General features: G+C 34.8%; 1 protein-coding gene across 3 annotated transcripts in view; it reads left to right on the top strand.

Moving 5' to 3' along the window:
* Positions 1 to 3,855: 3,855 nt before the first annotated feature.
* The window catches only part of LOC145660639 (homeobox protein OTX2-B-like), a 194,775-nt gene continuing 176,990 nt past the window's right edge, over positions 3,856 to 21,640 (top strand). Inside the window, exon 1 of one of the 3 annotated variants that reach the window (XM_081725930.1) lies at positions 3,856 to 4,082. The gene's annotated coding sequence lies outside the window, so the exon portion shown is untranslated. The remainder of the gene's footprint in view (positions 4,083 to 21,640) is intronic. The other 2 variants (XM_081725928.1, XM_081725929.1) reach the window with 2 other exon arrangements.

Here is a 21,640-nt window from a genome sequence, read left to right as displayed (position 1 = left end):
ACGTTTGGACAGTCATACTAGAGTTCTTAGGAATAGGTTTAGGTGTGGTGAGGTTGACCTTATTTCGTACTTTAATGCAGTATCTCATTGCATTCATTTCAATAGATCTAGTTGAAATTACAATCGAATGAAGACAGGGTGATGTTAAGAGTGGCACCTGTATACTAAATTTATTAAGGTTCATGGCATTCTTGTTCAAAGCAGACGATTTTTATTATTATTATTATTTATATGTCTGTGTGTTTGTAATTTCTTCTTGTTGCAGTAAATCATGATTAGACTTGTGACAAGACAATTGCAAGCCGCACCTCTTTAGATTTATGTTGGTATTTTCTTTCTTTCGTCAAATATTTCTAATATTGAGGTGCTACAAAACTTTTCATGCGATTCTGCGAAGCAGGAATGGGTAAACTTGGCAAGGTTGCACACTGATAAGGCATTCTGCGAATCAGGAAGTAACCCTTTCACTAGGTGTGCGATATCATCTGCAAAGCGAATACACTTGTTTCATCACCTGCCAACATATACAGTCTTTCAACAAAATAAGAAAAGAATAAGAAGAATAAGTGGGAAAGAGCTGTTGGAGATTCTGTAGCCCAAATAAGTAAACAATATTGAAGTTCGGGACTAATGCATGTTTTATACAAGCTACTAAGGGCAAAAGGGTCATTAACTTCTGAGAATCCGTAGAAAAGATCATTAGCAGGGACACACTTACCTGAATCCGCTTCCTCCCCTCCAAAAGATCCATGACTCGACTGACTTTGTACACTTTCTAAACACAATTACATTTGTTTAACAGATAAATTAATCATGTAGCCTAAAAATTTAATTTTAGACAATCTGTACTCTTTCTTTCATAATTATACTAAAAATAATTTAGTTCTATTATTATTTTTTTCTGAGAATACAGGTGGCAATAGTTAACAATTGCTTATAGACTTTTCGGGTGCAGAATAACAAAGGTCCAACACTACATTAGTGTATTGGACTCCCTCCACACACACACACCCACAATAAAATAAAATAAAATAAAAAAGAGAAAAACTTTGGATGCCTCCCATTAGAAATTTCTGGGTGAACATCTGATCGTTAGCATAGGTCTATATTACTAACGTTATTTGTTTGTTTCCATTTGACACTGCAACATCAGAACTGAATCTCTACATATATAGAACATTAATGATTCCAGTAACACGCTAATCTCAATAGAATTTTAAAAATGCAATGAAATCGTGTCAATACAATGAAAGCATACCGATGCGTAAAATCTTCATATTAAATTTCTACCGCTGTGTCTGTTCAGTTTAACCGTATGCTCCAAACCGCAAGTGTCCTTGCAGGGAATCAAGTTCTAAGGCCACATTGTCACGTTACAAGAACTTGTAGCTGTCATTAAAATAAATCTTGAAACCCTACCATATTTCACCGTGTACACATAGTCTTGTAAGGGTCATAAAACATTTTTTTTTTTTTCCATTTTGCAAAGAGTCAAAGAGTGTCCAACTTTCTGGGACGTCTTGCTTGCTACCTGCTATCGCCCTCCCGCTAACATATTTCTAAAGGAAAATCTAGTTTCGCCGCTTCCGAAACTACGGATTCTTTTGGACAGGGAGGGGAGTGCGCCAAAATACACGTTTTTAATGAGGAGGTTAATTGTTTGTCCACTAAAGTGCAGTGCTGTAAGGGTGGTGATACCTTTCTTGTTTACAAGAAGTTGTAAAATCTAAACAGTAGATAGAAAGATCGGGTTGCAAAGTCTTTTTTTTTATGACAGCTACAAGATTAATGTAAAATGGAAACGTGGAAGGAAGAGCGAGTGGTAGAAACTTATATACTCGAAGTCAATGGCGTAGGGAAGGGGTGAGCACAGCTCCTTAAACTAACAGGTTACTATTACACTTCACTATTCCTAATACTTAGAATAATATACAGAGCAAATTATCGGGGAGACATTAGACGGTAAACTGGACAGTTCATAAGTACATAATCATTATCTTTACTAAATTTTAAAAAAGTGATAAAATGCACAAGAGCAGGACAAGAAGAGGCAAACGTATGGCTAGAGAGAGAGAAAATCGAAAACGTTAAGACGTTCCTTTATTTAGGAAGTCTAATATCCTCGGTCGGAAGAAGTGAAAAAGACGTAAGTTCCAGAATAGCAAAGGCTAAACAAGCATTCTATAGGAAAAGAGGACTACTAACATCAAGAAATGTGTCGCTGGACGTTCGTGAACGATTTATTAAGACACTGGTAAGGAGCGTGGCGCTTTATGGATCAGAGACGTGGACGTTGAGAAAAGCTGAAATATCCAAACTGGAAGCATTTGAAATGTGGTGTTGGCACAGAATGCTGCGCATGTTATGGACCGAGAGGAAAAGGAATGAAGATGTGCTAAAGGAAGCTAAATGAAGGACGACAGATCATGATGATAATAAGAAAAAGAAGAAACAGCATGCTAGGCTATCTTATTCGACGCTCCGATTGAATCACCGTGCTGATAGAGGGAAAGGCAGAAGGAAATCCAGGAAGAGAAAGACCAAAGATAGAATATTTAGATGCAGTTACAAGGAAGAAACCTTATCAAAGTATAAAACAGCTCTCCCAAACGAGAGAAAAGTTTTAGAATTTCCATGTTACCCACCAACGTATGGTTGAGGTGAACAAGAATAAGATCAGATAAAAAGGAAGAAGAAAAGAAGAAACAAAAGGAAATAAATTTAAAATTATTAGTTACGTCATCCACACACTGAAGCCTTAACTCCAAGCATAGCATTATTTGTAACATATTACCGTAGTAGCAAGAAAGCTCTCGGCCAGTTGGCGCGTGCTTGGCTTTTGGCTTTCTACGCTTGCACTTGAAACGCATGCTTTCATACAATCTGCCTTTTGTTGTATTTGCAAGCGATGCTTTAGACCCTTCGTAGAGCGTCATAGCATCACTGGCCATTCATTGGCTATTGGCTTGATATGGCTTGTAAAACGCTTGCGTCAAGCTTGAATGTAACACTGAATACACTATTGCCTCCATGTAACTTTGTTACTTGAATCCAGCTTGCGGCATGCTTGCACGTTTTCCAATCAAGCTGGATGCAAGTTTGGCCGACTTGCAATTCAAGCTTACAGCAAGCGTTTTGCAAGTTGTCTCCGCTACTAGGATAGTTTAAGTGAAAAAAGTTCTGATATTGTTTAATTCTTTATTTTAAAATCGTATTTATTTTTCTTCCATCTTACGTCGTGTTTTTCTTACCCCCTTAACCCCCCAAAAAGAAGAGATTGATAGACGTTTCGCTGTTATTTATGCTAGTGAGATCAAAAGGATAAAGGAAGTAAATGATTTTGTGAATGCACTGTATATAACTTGTAGATCACTCTCCTCAGGATTCTGTACAAGAATGAACAATTTTAGCAAAGATGATTTTTTTTTCGTAAAGGAGGAAAAGATCATGAGATGTAAGAAAGCGAAGGAAGACTGTTGATAAAAGTAGATAGAGAGAAAGAAAGATACTTTTTCTGTTGTTGAAATAATTGCGTGCACGAAAGCTTTGAGAGGGAACAGGTATTGATTACTGTTGGCCAGAAACCTTAGAGTTTACTTGTGAGCTGCTTCATGAGGAAGGTGGAAGGAGGCAGAGAAGGCAAAAAGGGATGAGTTTTTAAGTGGGGGAAGGGGGCGGCTCTCGTGTACACAGTCTCTCCGCCTGCTCTTTGTTTGCAGTTGGCATTCACAAAAGAAATGCATGTCGGTTTGGACAAGAGAGAAAGAGAGAGAGAGACAAGCGCCCCAGAAGAGGTATAAAATCCTCTTCTGGCGCGCATGCATAGCTAATCCTGGAAGGTGGATCCCTACGATTCTTGTTGAAATATTATTGGCTCGACTTAAGCACGTGACTTTGCGCAGCGCTATGGGTTGCACAGGAGTCGCCATTAGACGATGTCGTGTGTTTGAAAAGTTGGGGATTGCAGTGGATCAATCGTGGTCTTATTTAATACGGTTTGAGACGGTCTAAGCTGCTCTGTAACAGGCTTAAGGCTTGTTTTATCTGAGGCTGCATTCAGTAACAGATTTCTGACAGCTTAGGTGAGTTTATTGTGTTTTATCTCCTTTAAATGTTCAAACACAGACATTTAAGAAGATTAGAAAGACTGATCTTGATGTGTTATTGACGATATTACTGTTGAGCGTAGCCGCTTAGAGTTGTGACACCTACAATCTTTTTATTATTTTTTTATTGTTTTTGCTGCATTAATGTGTGCATTACGTTTAATATGCTTTTTTTTTGTATTCGCTTTATAAGAGGATGTGCTTTATTGGTTTAAGAGTTTTGTAGCAAAATGGATTTTTTTCTTCAATGCTATTAGCTTCTTAAGAGGGAAAGTCTAAGGGGAGGGCAAAATTTCATTAAAATGGATAAAACTGGTTTTTTGCTAATTGACCAAGTGGGCGAACTTTGGATGAGTGATTTGAATGTAGCAGGTGATAATATGACATTGTTGTTTTGTTAGTTTAACGAAAAGGAGAGGGGCGGAAGATGATTCTCCGTGGGAGAGGCTGTTATTTGTCCCACATACAGATATAAGCTTTTAATGAAAACATAGCCTATATATGAAGTGATTTTTAAAAGTTGAAACATATTCATGTATCAATCCATAACTGTGTGATGTGATTTTTTTTTTCAATGACTTATTAGATCTACCATTATATGAGTTTTGTAAATTTTGTCCTTGAATAGTTGATAGTAATTCGAATAGAAACTGCTGATGGAAAAAAAAATCTATACATCTACAATGAAAAGAAGAAAATTGTGTATCTTTAGGGGTTTGGAGGTGATAGGGAAAGAGGATTTTGGGGTATTCACCGACCGAGTCATTCTTTCCCTGACCCTTGCCGGTTTCCGATCTTTTTTTTATAGCTTTTGTTACAGCATGATATCTTCGACCTCCTTACGGTTGTAAGATTTTCAAAAGGAGAAACATGTAAGCCCTTATCACCTGGACGTAGGGGAAGGGGGTGCGTTAAGCTCCCACCCCTTAGCCATTCTTTGTTTGTTCTTTAGCTTAAAGGTGTTGGAAAACTCCCCTTTCCTTTCTACCGAGTCCTGCAATTAGCCAAGCAAGGATTTTTTTCCCCTTTGATTCTATCAGCTTCGACGATCATTCAGCCACATCAGTCTTCATTCTTCATGCTTCACTACAGTTGATTGTTCAACAGGCAGGCTGTTGACTCACTTTTCATGCCGGTTGATTTTCTCCAATTTCTGTTGTTTTTCTTCACCTTTCTCCACAATTATAACAGTGTTTACGTTTTCACCCCCTCCCTCCCCCTTAAAAAGACAATGGATGTTCCAGTGTTTTACAGGAGTACATTATTATATGTGGTGAAATCTCGTACTGAGTCTAAAAATAAGCTTTTCATGGCTCAAACACATTTATAAGTGCGACGTTGAATTTTTGGTGTGTTTATGCGTGTGTTTCAATACAACAAGTGTTTATGAAAAAGCTTCAGCTATGAAGGAAAGATCATTATTTTAATCCGTGTGTGCGTGTGATTTTGTATGCACAATAATCAGTGGCATATTTACGATTTTGTTTTGGGGGGGCTTTGCCTGAAAATGTGAAAATTCTGCAAGATATTTTATATATTTTACTATAGTAAGTAAGATTTCGGGGAGGGGCTTAAGCCCGGAAGCCTCCCCTCTAAATACGCCGCTGACAATAATATATTTTTATTGCAATCCTTCAACTTCAGAATTACCCTTTCCGATATTTCATGTAGTGAAATGAACGACACAAATTTCAAAAAGACTAGATATTAAACAGTTGTGACGTGGATAGATTTTTTTTTCTTTTTTGGTACGGATTCTGTTCATTGATTCTCTCTCTTCCTGACAGCAATGTGAATGTTAGTACTCATATACAAGTATTCTTACAACTATAGCAGTAAATGCAAAAGGAAGGAAAATTTTACTTATTAATTATGTCTTACTCTTTTGTTTGTATTTATCATTATTTTCCAAAGAGTTTCCTATGAATTCAACTTCTTTGCATGACATTAGACCCTAAATGAAATATTTAAACTAAACGACGAAAATTATATGGTGACTAAATGGCTAGTGGAATAATTATTAAAGAGACGAAACAAGAGTACCCAAGAAAACTGGGAGATATTGTATTCCTCAAAGCTACGATAACCCAGGCATAAACCTGCGATCCTGCTCACCAGAGATAAGCACTTTGCCACTGTTCCCCTTCCGACTACTTTCAGTACACTCATAATTTAGTTACCGTATTTAAATTTGGTTTCAAATTAGTTTCTGTATACATCAGTGGCTTTTGAACTTCTCACATTGTCCGTAAAGATTTTAGCAGGAAGAAATCTACATTGGTAATTTTACAAAAACTAACCCGTCATCCTCTTACAAATTTCGGTTATATTACTATTATTGATAAAGTATGTTATACTAACTTGGATTGACTTTCCGGTTTGCACAGTATAATTTAAGCTTTTCATAACTAGAGGTCTAGAAATATATGAAAACATACAGAAAATAAGATTCGTGCGAGAAGGTTAGCAACATTGTTACATTATTTTCCAATAAATACATTAGGAATATGATGCTATAAATGATATATTTCCTCCCAACAAAATTATTTTATAGTTAGTATTTAAAAGACATTTAATTCGTTATATACGTCCTATTTGCATGTATAGCACCATGTATCACAATAAGAAAGTCTATAATACAGCGTAGTGTAAATTAAATTTCGAGAAATGAAATTCGGAATCATTATATTAGACTCTACTAAATTTATTTTAATAATATTGTTTACATAACAAATTATAGAATAGCTTTAGGGTATAATAATCGAATCGTTCGCTCGAGTTAATCATAATTTATAAGTTAAGGGTGCATAATGTTTACTGTCCTGATAGGATATAAAACTTCGAATAAACTAAATCAATTAGATGTTTGTAATAATGTTGCCCATTTGTCCTAATTATTGTGGCTTCTCTTCATTATTCATTATTGAATTATAGAAGTATTTTCGTCCTTATATCATTTCTGACAACTTGAATTAATGTGCTCCGTCATCGGCAAAGATACGTAACATGTTCGAAAACATTTGTATGTTATTCGACTCAGCAAAGATGAAGATATTTCCTCACTCATTAGGAATAATATTTGTGTGTGTGTCACATATTTGTATTTGTGACATTTATGTTACATCTGGATATTCTTATTTTAAAATATACACGTTACTGTAGGAAGGAAAATTGAAGTAGGATATAAGATGACCACAAATCCTTATATATATGGATTTAAATAGCTAATTGGTTAAAATCAGTTCCTTTGTCACTTGATCTCGAGTTCGATAAACCAAGGAAAAATACTAGACAATTATTTACTCTTTACTTCGTTCAATAAAATAGGTTTAAAATGTTAAATAACGCAGTTCGTGCATTTTGAAAGCAGTCGTAAGACAACGAAATTACGTTTAGCGTAAAAGTCGTTGTATTTCGTATTGCTATAACTAAATTTGTTTTCTTACTTTAACCAAATTAGATTTATTAGAAATACTTTCTAATATAAACACACTTAACCATGCCTAGCCTTCAATCTAGTATCAAATTATATTTTTTGTCTTTCTCTCTATATATAAAACATATATACTGTATTAGGTGAAGAAAGTTATCTGAATGTATCAAAACCCATCTTCTACATGAGTGGGAAAGGCTGCGACAATCGGAAAGATGAGACGAAAGAACGGTAACACGTGAGCCGAAAGCTCTTTAACTTCGTAAACGATGGAAAATGCGAAGAGCAAATTCCTGTCCGCCCCTCGGAGCAGTGATTAGCCGCAGCTTCCCGCCCACCTTTTCCGCTCTTGTTGTCGGCCCTCGGCAAACACTTTGGCCCTTTGGCCGTCGCTCGGTCGCTCCCTGACGTTTGATGAGAGGATAGAAGCAACCCTTCGCTCCTCCGGGCAATTAGACTCTAATAGGCATAAATCAATTACATGAGTTGACGAAACATTTGAGATAGGGACGTGTTTCTTGTTGTATTACACTAATATAGAGGATTCGCAGGAACTCCCATTATTACTCCAAAGAACAAATGGAACGTATATCGTACACTTAGCGCGAAACTTGGATGGACTAGGGTATATACTCCAAGACTGTTATCTGCATATATACCTAGTACTTTTAAAGTGGAGAAAACAATTATAGTTATGTTTTAATCTTCAATTATTTTATAGACATTTTTATTTATATTTTAAATATTATACACGAGTATACACAAAATTAAATTATTTTCAAAAAATATATCTCAGCAGGAATCAGTTTATAGCTACATTTTTCTACATATCTTTAAATGTGATTCCAATTGCATTGATACGGGTTTTAAAAACATATATGTATATAACAAACAAAAATTTTAGGAATGATATAAAAGAAATGGATCAAAAGATCGCGATCTTGGCCAAGGATTAGTTTTTGGATCAGGGGCCACAAAATTTTTGAACAGCCCCTAAATCGAGTTTTCTTTCTTTTTTTTTAACGGAATAAGGGCATCAAACTGAGTTAAGTGATAGTGTGAGTTTGGGTATACTATAGATATGTAGTTCACCAATATAAGGCCTACAAGAAAATGTTTGATTGAAGTATATTGGATCTTTTGATCGAAAAAAATGTATGTAAATGAAATACATATAGGCAATACATCAATCAGCCAAGATCTACTTGCACTGCATTAAATACATACACTAAAAAAATACACCAAAGAGCCTTCCTTTGTGTGTTTTCAACTGTAATGTTTATTTTAAAGCATTGTTATTATATTTTCAGTAGTTTTGAAATATTTCCAGCGTATAAATTCTTGATTGTACGGGAATCAATGTAAAGAAAATTATCTTCGGTGTAGATAAGTGTAGTATCTTATTGCACAAAGTTAAATATTAAATAATTTAAGTTTAGTGTACAAACATGATTATTTTATGAAATACATAAGGTTTAATAGGTTTAGAAAGTAAATTAAATAATGAGGAATTCTTAATAAGATAATCGTAAAGATTCTTGTAATCATAAAGGAATAGTAATAAGTATTTGATCGCAGAAAGATGAGTTTACATAAGACATCTAAAATTTTTCAACAAGTTTGTTTAATAATAATAATAATAATAATAATAATAATAATAATAATAATAATAATAATAATAATAATAATAAGGGGCTTTATAAACTGAAACGAAAAATACAGCTTATATGAATTGAAAAGTGTTTACTATTGGAATACTCAAGGAAAAAATAATAATTTTCTGATAATTACATTTAAAAATATAAAATTATTTTAATATCTATTATTAAAATTATTCACTACATTGTACATTGCTGTTCGCGTAACTGTGCTTGTGCTGATCAATTTTACGGAGCCAATTGAGTTTCACGACCAAATACAACACCGAAAGTGTGCTGTAGAAAACATGTAATATTTATTTAAGTATATCTGTAATATTTTTCTTTTTGTACACAAATGAAGAATACGCATGAAATGAAAATTGTATGTAATGATTTCGTTGTATAATACGCTTGAAGTACACGAGTTTCGACTGCAAATAAGAGCATCGTCGATAACATGGTGTCCGTGAGTTTTCTCGGGATTTTCCCATTTCTTTTCTTATTCTCAATCTACCAATTATATTACTATTCATTATCATTAATTATTTGTCTCCTGTAGCCTAAATAGCATAAGCGTGGGACGTTAAATTACATAATTATTTTTTCATTTACTCATCTTCTGTATCGTTTAAAGATACCATAAGTGAGTGAAAACATAAACGTATGTACCTTCTTTACTTTTATTTTCTGAAAGTACAGTCGATGGAGGATTATGACCAGTTAGATAGTGCAAGCTTAACTTGATAGTGTTCCTCTGGCTCTGAACTCCACAGAATTCTTGGTTTTCCAAACTGAAACCTGCTACTTATTAATTCAAGTAGCTCTCTGGTTGCCTCACGACATCGGAAATACTACGAAAATGTGAGCCTCGCCAAAAGCAAAACCCGGGATCATGTGCATGAAAGGCCTTCGAGAGTAATTAATAATGTGTAATCATTGATGTGTTTGATGATTAATTAAATTTGATATTGAATAAATCTTCCTTTCAATCCAATATCGTTTCTGGTATAGTAAGTGAAATACTGTAAGAGTATTTCGGAATATACAATAAGTTATATGAAACAGGCAATAACAATAAATTAATGAAAATGAATGCAAAGAACGCGATCAGGGTTATGCTTAACGGTACCATCCCGGTGTTCGCCTGATGCAACTGAGAGGAGAAAATCAGGAAAATCTCCATCGGAATTGCCACCGTGGAGTTTCAATTCACAACCTCCCAATTCTGAATCAAGAACGGTGACCACTAACATTATATATACCTACTGCTCAGTTAATTATTTTCTTACAATGTATGGACAATTTTGTTCGATATTGCTATTCAGTTATTTATGAAAAGTAAAAAAATAAAGAATAGGGGAAATCCTTAGCAATCCTGTCTTCCCTATGGTGTAGTGACTAGCGCCCGCGCCTTTAGTGCACGTGGTCCCGGGTTCAATTCCCAGTAGGAGGGCATTAAAATTTGAATGCATTACGGTGCTTCGGATTCCACCTTAAAAGGCCTAATCACTGCGAAATTAAAATACCGCTAATTTTACAGTAATTATGTGATATCTTCAAATAGATAAAAGATAATCGAAATGTGGAACAAGAGCGCACTAGACAATATTATTTTACATGAACTACCGTTATCACGAGTCACGTAATAGCTTTCCGTTGGCAGCCATTTAAAAACGCGAAAATAAATGACGATTTACGAAATGGCTGGAAATCGAAAGTAGATAAGTGAATCGTGGTAATGGTATCATATGTAAAATGATATTGTCTAGCGAGCTCTTGTTGCACTTTTCGATTATCTTTTATTTGTTTGAAGATATCACATAATTACTGTAAAATTAGTGGTGTTTTAATTTCGCCGTGATGGGGCCTCTTAAACTGTAGGTGCATATGTTACATAGCCACGGGACTGAAAAGAAACTCTAAACTTCTACAAACAAACAAATCTTAGTTTTCTTCAGTTGAAGTATCAAAAAATAAAAAAGATAATTTTTACCTCGGTTTGGTAACAAAAGACTATAAATAAGACTAACCTTGTGATGTAGGTCTTCACTTATGCACTGATGTAAAAAGCTTAGCGCTGGAGAGTTCAAAACTTCACTTCCAACCGAAATTGGCATTTTTTTGTAACTGCTCTGACGTGTATTTACCAAGTCTTGTATCTGCAAAAATCTTACCTACTTGCATAGTAAAGTATGGCACATCAATCTCAATTTAAGTTGTCTAAAGATAGGAAAATTTACATATCTGATTTCTATTTTTATAAGAGTGGAGATGGACGACTCTAGCTCTAAAATCATTTTATATAATTATGACTAGCCTATTAATTTTATTAGAGAGTAAATAGAATAATTACTTTTGCAATTGTGAATTATTAAGTTTATCTATCTTACCTCTTAATTATCGTAAATAGACAATTATTTCTTAAAAGAAAAAACTATCTCTATACTTATTTTTAAAAGTAATGAATTATTTAAAGCATTTAAAAAAAAACTTTTGAATACAGTACACTCACGATTATCTAGGGTAATTGGACAAACTCACCTCGGATACGCAAAAAACTCTGATAATATGGAGATCAACTAGGTACAGTAGTATGCACTGCAAATTACATAATTCTAAAACTAATTTTTTAAAAAACGACAATATTTTTACATACATACAGCACCGTACAAAAACACTTTTTGAAAACGTCAGTAATTGTTTTCTGGAAAATCTTTCCATGTTGCGATCTTATATCGATACACAATGACAGACGACTCAGCCCGAAGATTTGGGACTTAGTGGTTCGGAAACAGCCATGCGTGTCATTTCTAACGACAAATGTAATATGCATTCTTTTTAGCTACCTCGGCTAATCCAAAGGCTCGGTTAATCGGGATCTTACACATCAAATTTTATCTCTTCCCTTCTTTAAGTGAAATTTCCCCATGTAAGTTCGAAATTTAGATAATATATATTTAAGTATTATTTACTCTGAACTTTGGCCGCCATGTGCATAATTTTGATGCACAAATAGTGTGGTCCAAAATACCCCCAAAATTTGGCTTGGCGGCTAACGTGTTAATTAGCAATTTAGTCAACACTATATATATATACAGATGCGGATTCAAGGGGCTATAGGGGCTGTGATTTCCCCCTTGACGCTCAGGTATACACTGGATAAAATAGGCTTCAATCCTGCTTTACACTGGATAAAGCGGCAAAGTATGGTTTAGCCCTTCCCTTGATCACATCCTGGATCCGCCACTGTATATAGTCTATCTTCTAAACAAATTTCCTAATTTTTCTATATGCGTCTACTTGCCAAGCAAACAGCACTATCTATAATATAGATATTTATTAAAAGTGCATTGCATCTACGTTAAGTAAAGAAAATAACAATGTGAGAAATTTTAGCATATATACAATAAGAGTGCTACTTGTTACGAAAAAGAAGAGAGAAATTATGGTTTTCGTAAACGGATATGTAAGTGCAGATTTGATTAAACAAAATCAGCCATCTTGTTTTAGTGATTTTTTATATTAAAAACTCTACCTAATGTAAATAAGTGATTAGCGTTTCTGACTCACAGTCCCCTGAGTTCGAATACAACTTTTCCTTATTCTGAATGAAACTTTTCTAGGCTTTTCCCTCAGTCCCAGCATCCAAGTTTCAATGATACCATAGCCCACCCAGCTAATCCAGTGGCAAGTGCGCGCATCTTTGGTGCATGGGGTCCCGAGTTCGATTCATAGTGGGAGACCTTTGAAATTTCAATGCATTAGAACGGTAGTTTGCATTTCATCTTAAGCTGTAGGTCCAAACTCCAATCCATTCATTCAACCATCCATCGAAAGGTAACTTTACTTGTAGGCTGGGACCAACGTTATTTCCAAATTCATCGTATGACGAGTATGAATAAGGTGTTACAAGTCATGCAGTGATAAAGAATATTTCTAATCAATTGACCATTTTATTCATAGTACTTCCTACGTAAGAGTCCACTGAAATTCAGATTTTAACAATATTCTAACAAATATTTTGGCGTTTTTACTGTTACTTCCAACTTAGACTCCTGTAGACAAAACAACAGAAAATTCTAAATATTTACTGTAATAATAATAATAATATATTATGTACGTTCATAGACATATATGTGAACATATGAAGGGTAATTTTGCCTACGAGATGACCGAAAGAAAAATTTTGTGTCTTGATACGAGAAGAGAGAGTATTTTCAAGACTTTTTTTTGAGATGAGACACCCCCAAATCTGATCTTGTAACCAACACTAATTAAGGATTATGTGAAAGATTGGCATTAACCACTTAATGTCCTTTTGTTCTTCACTCGCTGCGTACTCCATTTTCGAAGAATAAAATCTAATTACTGGATGAAGTGAGAAGTATTTTTTTTCTTTTTTAAAAAGTTTAACGTACCACGATTATGCATCAAGACTAAGGGAGGAGATGAAGATGATATGGGTGATAGTGGTGGAATCAAGTTGTTAAAGGAAACGGGAGAACCTCGAAAAACTCACGCACACGGTATATAACTAGCACAAGGTCCAATTGGCTCGAGCTGGGGTCAAACCTCGAACCCATTCACCAAAAGTAAGTGCTACCAGTACCTTGAGCCACTAAGACCCTGATCAATTTAGTGTGGTACAGTGTGTTGATTAGAAGTGAATCATCATGATAAATGATAAGAGTGTATACCTATTATAGAAGAGTATCATCATAATAATTATTGTCAATTTAATTAAGTGTGATATTTGTTTTGTTTACGTAGAATAATTATTTGTAAAACTAGCATAATACACGCAAATGAATATTATTTCTAATATTTTAACGTACTATTAGTTCAGTGGTAGAGCGGTCACCTCTGGTGCATGGAGTCCTTGGTTCGATCCCAGATCGCGTCAAATGAGCTTTGTGGTGGACAAACACCGTGTGCGTGGCTTTTCTCGATGTTCTCCCGTCTCCTTTAGTTTAACCGGCATAACGTGGGACGTAAAACTAAAAGATTTCATCTAAAGTATTTTTTCTGTAATGACTGAGAGAAATACGATTTATGGAAACTTAAAATATCTGGAAAATAAAACAGCTTAAAGACATCTCCATCCATGTACAACACATATATACCAGGAAACCAAATACACTATGTTAAGTATTTATGAAGTCTGAAAAGTACGACCTGAATATAAACTGGAATCTGCGCTTCAAAGTTAATTTGTTCCAACAATTTTATACGAAATAACTTCCAATAAGAATAAAAATGTAAATATATACATTATTTTCCTCAGTAAGTAATCGATACTGCACGTTTCTCACAGATAAAATAATTTTCATATGATGGATATTGAAGCTGAACGTTTAACCTATCTTGCAATCTACTATAAATTTCAAGCTTGTTGTTTTCAAATTACTTCAAGTAACATGCAAGATATCCCAAATATTCAGAGGTTAATCTTTTGCATGTAAGCTTAACTATCAGGGCTAATAAGCAAATATAAGGTTAACATCTTAGAATCTAAATTTATATTCCATACCTATTACCCATTGAGTCAAAAATAGTTCATTCTTTATATTTCTAATACCTCTTTTATCATAGATTCCTAATAAGACAAAAGGCAAGAGGACAGTGTTTACATTTAAATCTTATTCAAAGAAGCTTACACTGAAAACTAAACCTAGATATCTGCATTAACGAATACACGTGAGCTAGTATATAGTCACGAAATTCTATTTCTATTATGTTTTACTGCACAACCTACATATTTTAAAACTTTAATGTATTTTGACAATTACGCTAGACAAATGTTTAAAAATTATGCCAAAACTGCAATCACCTTAGGAACATTTTTATTTTTCTTAGCTTATAACATTTAAATATCTAAAGAAAAACTAGATCCCTATATTGCTTTGCTAACAACATTCATATTCTAAACTATTTAGAAAGTGATACTCTGATACATTTTTTTGAGTTTTACGTCCCACAGTTATGCCGGCTAGGCTAAAGGAGACGGTGATGATGAGAAATGAATGAAATGGTGGAATGAAGGAAAGTGGGAGGAAACGGGAGAACCCCGAGGAAACCCACGCACACGGTGTTTGTCCACCACAAACTCTGATACATAATATTCGAAATCTTAGAAGGATGCTGTATAAACAAACAGCAAGTAATTTGTATTTTAGGTATATTTTTGTTTGAATACCAATATTGCTGTTGGTGGCAATGCATCCAACACAAAACATCAGATCTGAGACATGTCCTTGCTCTGCACTGTATACATAACTTTGAATTGAAGTAACAGGGATATTTCCAAGAACTAAATAGACAAATAATATTTACAATTTGATCCTTTGTGTATTTTTATTTCAAATAACTTCAATGAAACTACGTAACGCTGTGCTTGAAGAGAAGAGCCTGCTTAACTACTGGATCAAAGGGAGATTTTGAAGTACTGATTGCATGAAATATTCCTTTTAGTCGAAACTGCAGTGGCACATTGAAATTTATGCATAAATACTAAGCGAGGTGACGACTTACGCCTTTAACGTGTAATTCAAATCATATATAGAAATACTTACACCGGGAATCGAACTCGAATTGGTTAGATTGTGGAGGCTTTATCAAACATGGACCTATTCTTTAACTGGAATTTGAATCACCTGATCCCCCATCGGGAATTGAACCCAGATCTAGCGTGCCTAAAGCGTGTATGGTATCCATATAACCACAAGAGAACTCAGGGAAATTGACTTTGAAACTTTCATACTGATGACAAGAACACTGTTCCGTGACAGGTTAATCTCGATGAAGCCAAAATAGAATATCACAAAATATACACAGTTAAATACATTGATACTTACACCTACGAAATTAAGGCATTTCTGTTGTATTGTGTGGACCATTATACACTGTGAAGAAAATAGCATAGACTATAGCGTCTTTTGACACACTTCCAATTGAAACTGCGTTTTAAATACACTATTGGTATATGAATTCTCAAAAAATGTGCTTTGTGTACACGATGAAACAAAAATGAAATTAAATCTTTTAGTTTTACGTCCCACGATTATGCCGGCTAGGGTAAAGGAGACAGTGATGATGAGAAATGAATGAAATGATGGAATGAAGAAAAGTGGGAAGAAACGGGAGCACCCCGAGGAAACCCACGCACACGATGTTTGTCCAGCACTTGGCGCGAGCTGGGATCGACTAAGGACCCCATGCATCAGAGTTGAACGCTCTACCACTGAGCTACCGCGGCCCACGGTGAAGCAAGTAAAAGACTGATTGACACCCATGGAAATCGACGTAAGTTAAATACGCGATTTTTTCGGGGGGGAGGGGGGAGAGTATAATTTGCTAATGATAGAAATTAGAGATGCGTTTGAATTGAATTAATTCTATTGCATTTGGGTTACCAATGAAAACAATATTAATAACAAATAAAAAGAGTTATTATTGGAGCTGATAGATAACTCAGGACTTTCTATATAAATTGTTCGTCTTTTTCTTTTTACTCTCCGACGTATTTATTTTCATTTTACTGAGAGAAAGAAAAATGCTTACATTAATTAAGTTTATATCTATAAATAATACTTTAATGTTACATTATATTTAATATTCGCAGAAAATTTTTATTATCTGTGGCTGAAATTGATCTTTATATGTGAAATTTTAACATCTTTTCATAAGAGTTTAACATAATCGAAACTATGTAGTTTCATTGGAGATGATATGAAGACTTGAAACGCTAAATGATCTAAGCACCAAAACTAGAAATTATTGTTTTGTCGCTTATATGTGATCTACGTCCCCATATCAATATCCTGCTATGAGATCTAAGTGCCAATACGGTTATAAGTATTTGTAATAACTGCTAACAGAATGCGTTGTCTGCATTAAACTTTCTCATATTGTGAAAGTAGCAATGTCTTTCTTAGGTTTCTTCGAGCACCAGTTTTTGGCATTTCAGGTCTTCATATACAAGACAAGAGGCTCGTTCTTCAAAGTCAACCAGAAAGGTCGTCTTTCGTTTGAATTTTTAAAAATCATTCAGAAATGATATTACCATAACTCGAATTTTTTCACATTTCCTTGAACTCTCCATAACACTCAATGCAACTGAATGTTTAAAAATTACAACCTCGATAACTCGAATTTTAAGGGTTTCATAATCATATATTTTTTTTTAAAACTCGGTAACTCGAACTTCCGTATTTGCGAACTTCTACGAGTTGGAGATTAACTCGTAGTTATAGTTCTATGTTTTTACGTAATTGTCATTGTTCCTAATATCTACTGTAACTGTGTTTTATTTATGTCTAGTAGCATTTTACTTTATTAATCATCTTGCTTAATTTAAGGAACTTTCACAACTTCGTGTTCTAGAGGTTGAATGAATAAAACTTATATAGAGTTATAGAGGTTATATGGTCACTTTTTCATGAGGAACGCAGAATCTCAAATTTTTGTTGTGGCTACCTTTACAACTCGAACCTCTATTACTCGAAGAACTCGAATTTTTATCTATTCCCTTCAGCTTTGAGTTATCGATGTTCCATTGTATTTCGTACGCGATCGATGAAACTAATCCCGCCTTGGCCAAACTTGGCAGTGTTTCAGATCTCTACGAGCTATTATGCACAGGCCTCTAATACCCGAATTATAATTCATCAAAATTTGGGAATGGGCTTACTCAAACATATGTACTGGTATTAGAACAAAAATACCTGGAAGAAACCTCTTCAACGTTGAGTCATAAAAAAGATAAGTTCAAAATGATGAGATAATTTATTAGCTATGTTGTAAATGCAGTGTTTACTTCAGTGGTGTATGCAAAAGAAACTTTCCAGGTTTTTACCTCCCTCCCCTCCCTTCAACAAGACATTACGAAAAAATAAAACATTTACTATATTAAGATATATAGACACACACACTAAAAAAAAAAAACATGTTCATCCTTAAATTATAAATATACAATTTGGATAATTCATGAAGAAAAAATCAATTGAGACTTTTCCGCAATAAGGAAACTTACTATCAAAAAAGGAAGTAGTATTTTAACATTAGTGTACAACTGTTAAAAATAAAAGTATTTACAACAACGCATGTCATGTACAGAAATTATACAAAGAAGACACAACATTAGTATTTATAATGACTTAATATTATTATCTTTGATTGGTTTATTTGTGGTTTAGTGTCCATTACAGCACCGTGGCTATATGAGACGTTAACCTACAACTTAACGTAGAATCCTAACAACATGAGTTCCCATTGAGAATCGAATGCGGGTTTCCTGCACCCAGGCCCATACGATATCTATATAACTACGTCGGAGCTTAATGTTGTTCTATTATTTGTTTTTCATGTATAAAATAGCCTAACTTTTTAACTTAAAAAAAAAAACACTTGTACACAGGGACACACTAACCGCGGGGCTCCACCAGGTCCGGGAGGCGGTGACTCAGTGGTAGAGCGTTCACCTCCGGTGCTTGGGGTCCCTGGTTCGATCCCAGCTCGCGCCGTGTGGACCTTGTGGTGGACAAACACCGTGCTCGTGGGTTTTCTCGGGATTCTCCCACTTTCTTCATTCCACCATTTCATTCATTTCTCATCACCGTCTCCTTTAACTTAACCGGCATAATCGTGGGACGTAAAACTGAAAGATTTCATTTTTTTCCCCACCAGGTCCGGACTCCCTCAAAACTATACCTATTTAACAGGGAAATGATTAATGTAGCATGAAAATTTTGATCTTGCACTTTATCTGTACTCTTTTTCTTATAAAAACAATCTAGTTCTACCATTTTTTTAAAAAAATATATACGTGGTAGTATTTTACAATTAGTTCTCATGTTTTCGGATGAATAATGATATTCCTTACATATTACATATACGTAGTGGCTTGTAGTATCTCCCCCACCCACCCAAGCTTGGAACCGTCCCAACAAAAAAAAAATTCTGAGTGCGCGCCTGCTTGTAGATCTTGTTAATTTTGGAAAACGAAACTCAATAGATAACAAGAATTTTAGGAATTATCCAAAAAATGGATCAAAAGATTGGCCAAGAATTAGTGTTTGGATCCGGGGCCACAAAATTTTTGAACGGACCCTAAATTCAGTTTTCTTTCTCTTTTCTTTCTTTCTTTTTCTTTTTTTTCGAATAAGCACATCATACTGAATTAAATGATTGTTTGGCTTTGACTATACTATATGTAGTTCTCCAGATATAAGACGTACAAGAAAATTTTTGATTGAAACATACTGGATCTTTTGATCCAAGAAAAGAAAAAGGAAGGAAAAAAAAACATGTACGAACTCAATTACTTGAGACTCATCACAGCGGAAATGATTTAACGTTGCTAATAGATAGTACTCCAGCGGAACGTAATATGAGTATTTTATCTGTTACTATTATTATTATTGCTTGAACTTCTTTCAAATTCAATTACATTTTCTATAATTAATTTCTCCTGTGTGTTTTGTACACTTATTACAACAGTATTTTGTTAGAAGCTCAAAGAAGTGTGAACTTGCGCATAAACATATGGAAATAAAATTATAATTCATATTACACGTCCTGTAGAACAGTTACACATGCTTATTGTTAATCTTATAACTCACTGGCATGCAATGTAGCTATTTATTATAATTTCACCTTCCCTCTCTTGTAAAATAGCACAAATGAGAATTTACACTAATTGTTGTAATCATTTTCACTTAAAGTACATACATATCTTTGTCAACAAGTTTCATAAATATTTTATGTTTATGAAGAATAGTGGGTTGAAAGCACTGTATATTTTCATGAAAAAAAAAAAATGTGTGTGAGATATAATAATAATAATAATTTGTTTTGGTTCCTCCTCCTCGTGACTAAATAATTAGCGCTTAGAAATTGAAATTATAATCTGGTTTGTTTAGATATTTTGTGGTCGTTTCAAAATTTGTAAGTGCTTGAGTGTAATATTTCGTTATTTTATTCAACAAGTAAAATTTACATGATATTTTAAGGGATGTTTGACACACAAACTAATGGGTAAAGACCATCTTGATTATCTTTGGTGCAGGATACTTGGCCCTTATTTCAGGTAACTCATGCGTTTGAGTTCCCATGTTAAACTAAGTCACGCCACATACAGTCCCAAGGCTGAAAATAAACGCTAAACTTCGTGTTTGTTTATTTGTTGAAGTTTCGGACAATTTCTAGCAGGGAGGTAACACCGTAGTCTAATGGTTAGAACGCTGGACTCACGTCTGCGTGGTCTCGAGTTCGATTCCCACCCGGTGCACCTCAATTTTCGGCTTCCAAGTAGCGTCATGAGGAAAACTGGGGAGTCAATAAAAACGTGACGGCCACTACGAGACGAGTCAGTGCGCTCATCACGTGTTTGTCGCTAGGCTGGACGTAGTTCAGGCGGTCGCTAACAGATGGCGTTGGAGCGGCTCAGGCCTACTAAAGGGCTGTCACACCAAATGGTATGGTTTGGTTTTGAATGCTATATCAGACGTGTATCTATATTTTAACCCTTTCACTACTAGTGTCCCCTGGAAGGGACACAATATTTAACGCTCATCTATATGGTTCTTGCTCGTATATGCACCCTTAAAGTAAAATGTGCCTTCAGATGGATATGTAAGAAATATTTTTAACGCGATACAAGCATCTTAGAGACCATCACGGTCTGGTAGCGTTGTATTGAACTCAAAAATTTTCAGAAGTGTAGAATTAATTCAGTAGTGAAAGGGTTAAGGTAGAATATGAACCATTGAAATGCATTCAATGCTCTCCCATCAAAAATTGAGCCCGAGACTACATGTCAAAGGCTAGTGGTAGCCCACGAGACGAGACGAGAAATGAAGTTTTCTCGTCTGGAAATTTATTTCTCCTCATTTTGTAAATTTATAATTAAAATATGTGTCCTGGCTTTTTCTGAAGATTATTTAGAAATGATCAAAATCCGTCTGCATCATGAAAAGTTTGCGAAGGGTGTAACAGATAGACATTCTTAATACGAGTATTTACTTATTAGAACAAAGGCGTAATATTGCCAATCTATATTCTCCCCCCCCCCAAAAAAAAAAAAACTTCAACATTAAACTTCCATGTTCATACAGTTAGAACTAGAAGTAATAGATATAGTACAGGTCTCTTCCATTGCAAAGACACTAGGACCAACCAGGGGCGGATCCAGGACGGACTACTTGGGGGGTAGGGGTGGCAGTGGGTTGTAATACTGCTACTTCAGCTACTTTTAAGAGCTTCAAATTCTGGGATGGGATTTATTTACATATAAAATAAGAAAGTTTCTTCTTATGGGTGTGGGGCAATTGCCCCGATCGCCCGCACCTGGATCCGCCCCCGGGACCAACATAATGTTGAAGTCATCAATCTGGAGAATATGCTCTGTCTACAACAAATTATGCGAAAAACACGATAAAATTGATATATATGCACAATGTCCT

The sequence above is a fragment of the Thermobia domestica genome, chromosome 9 (assembly GCF_964235325.1).
Source record: "Thermobia domestica chromosome 9, izTheDome1.hap1.1, whole genome shotgun sequence".
Taxonomy (NCBI): Eukaryota; Metazoa; Arthropoda; class Insecta; order Zygentoma; family Lepismatidae; genus Thermobia; species Thermobia domestica.
The sequence above is the reverse complement of the archived record's forward strand: the minus strand, read 5'-3'. Positions and strand labels throughout refer to the sequence as shown.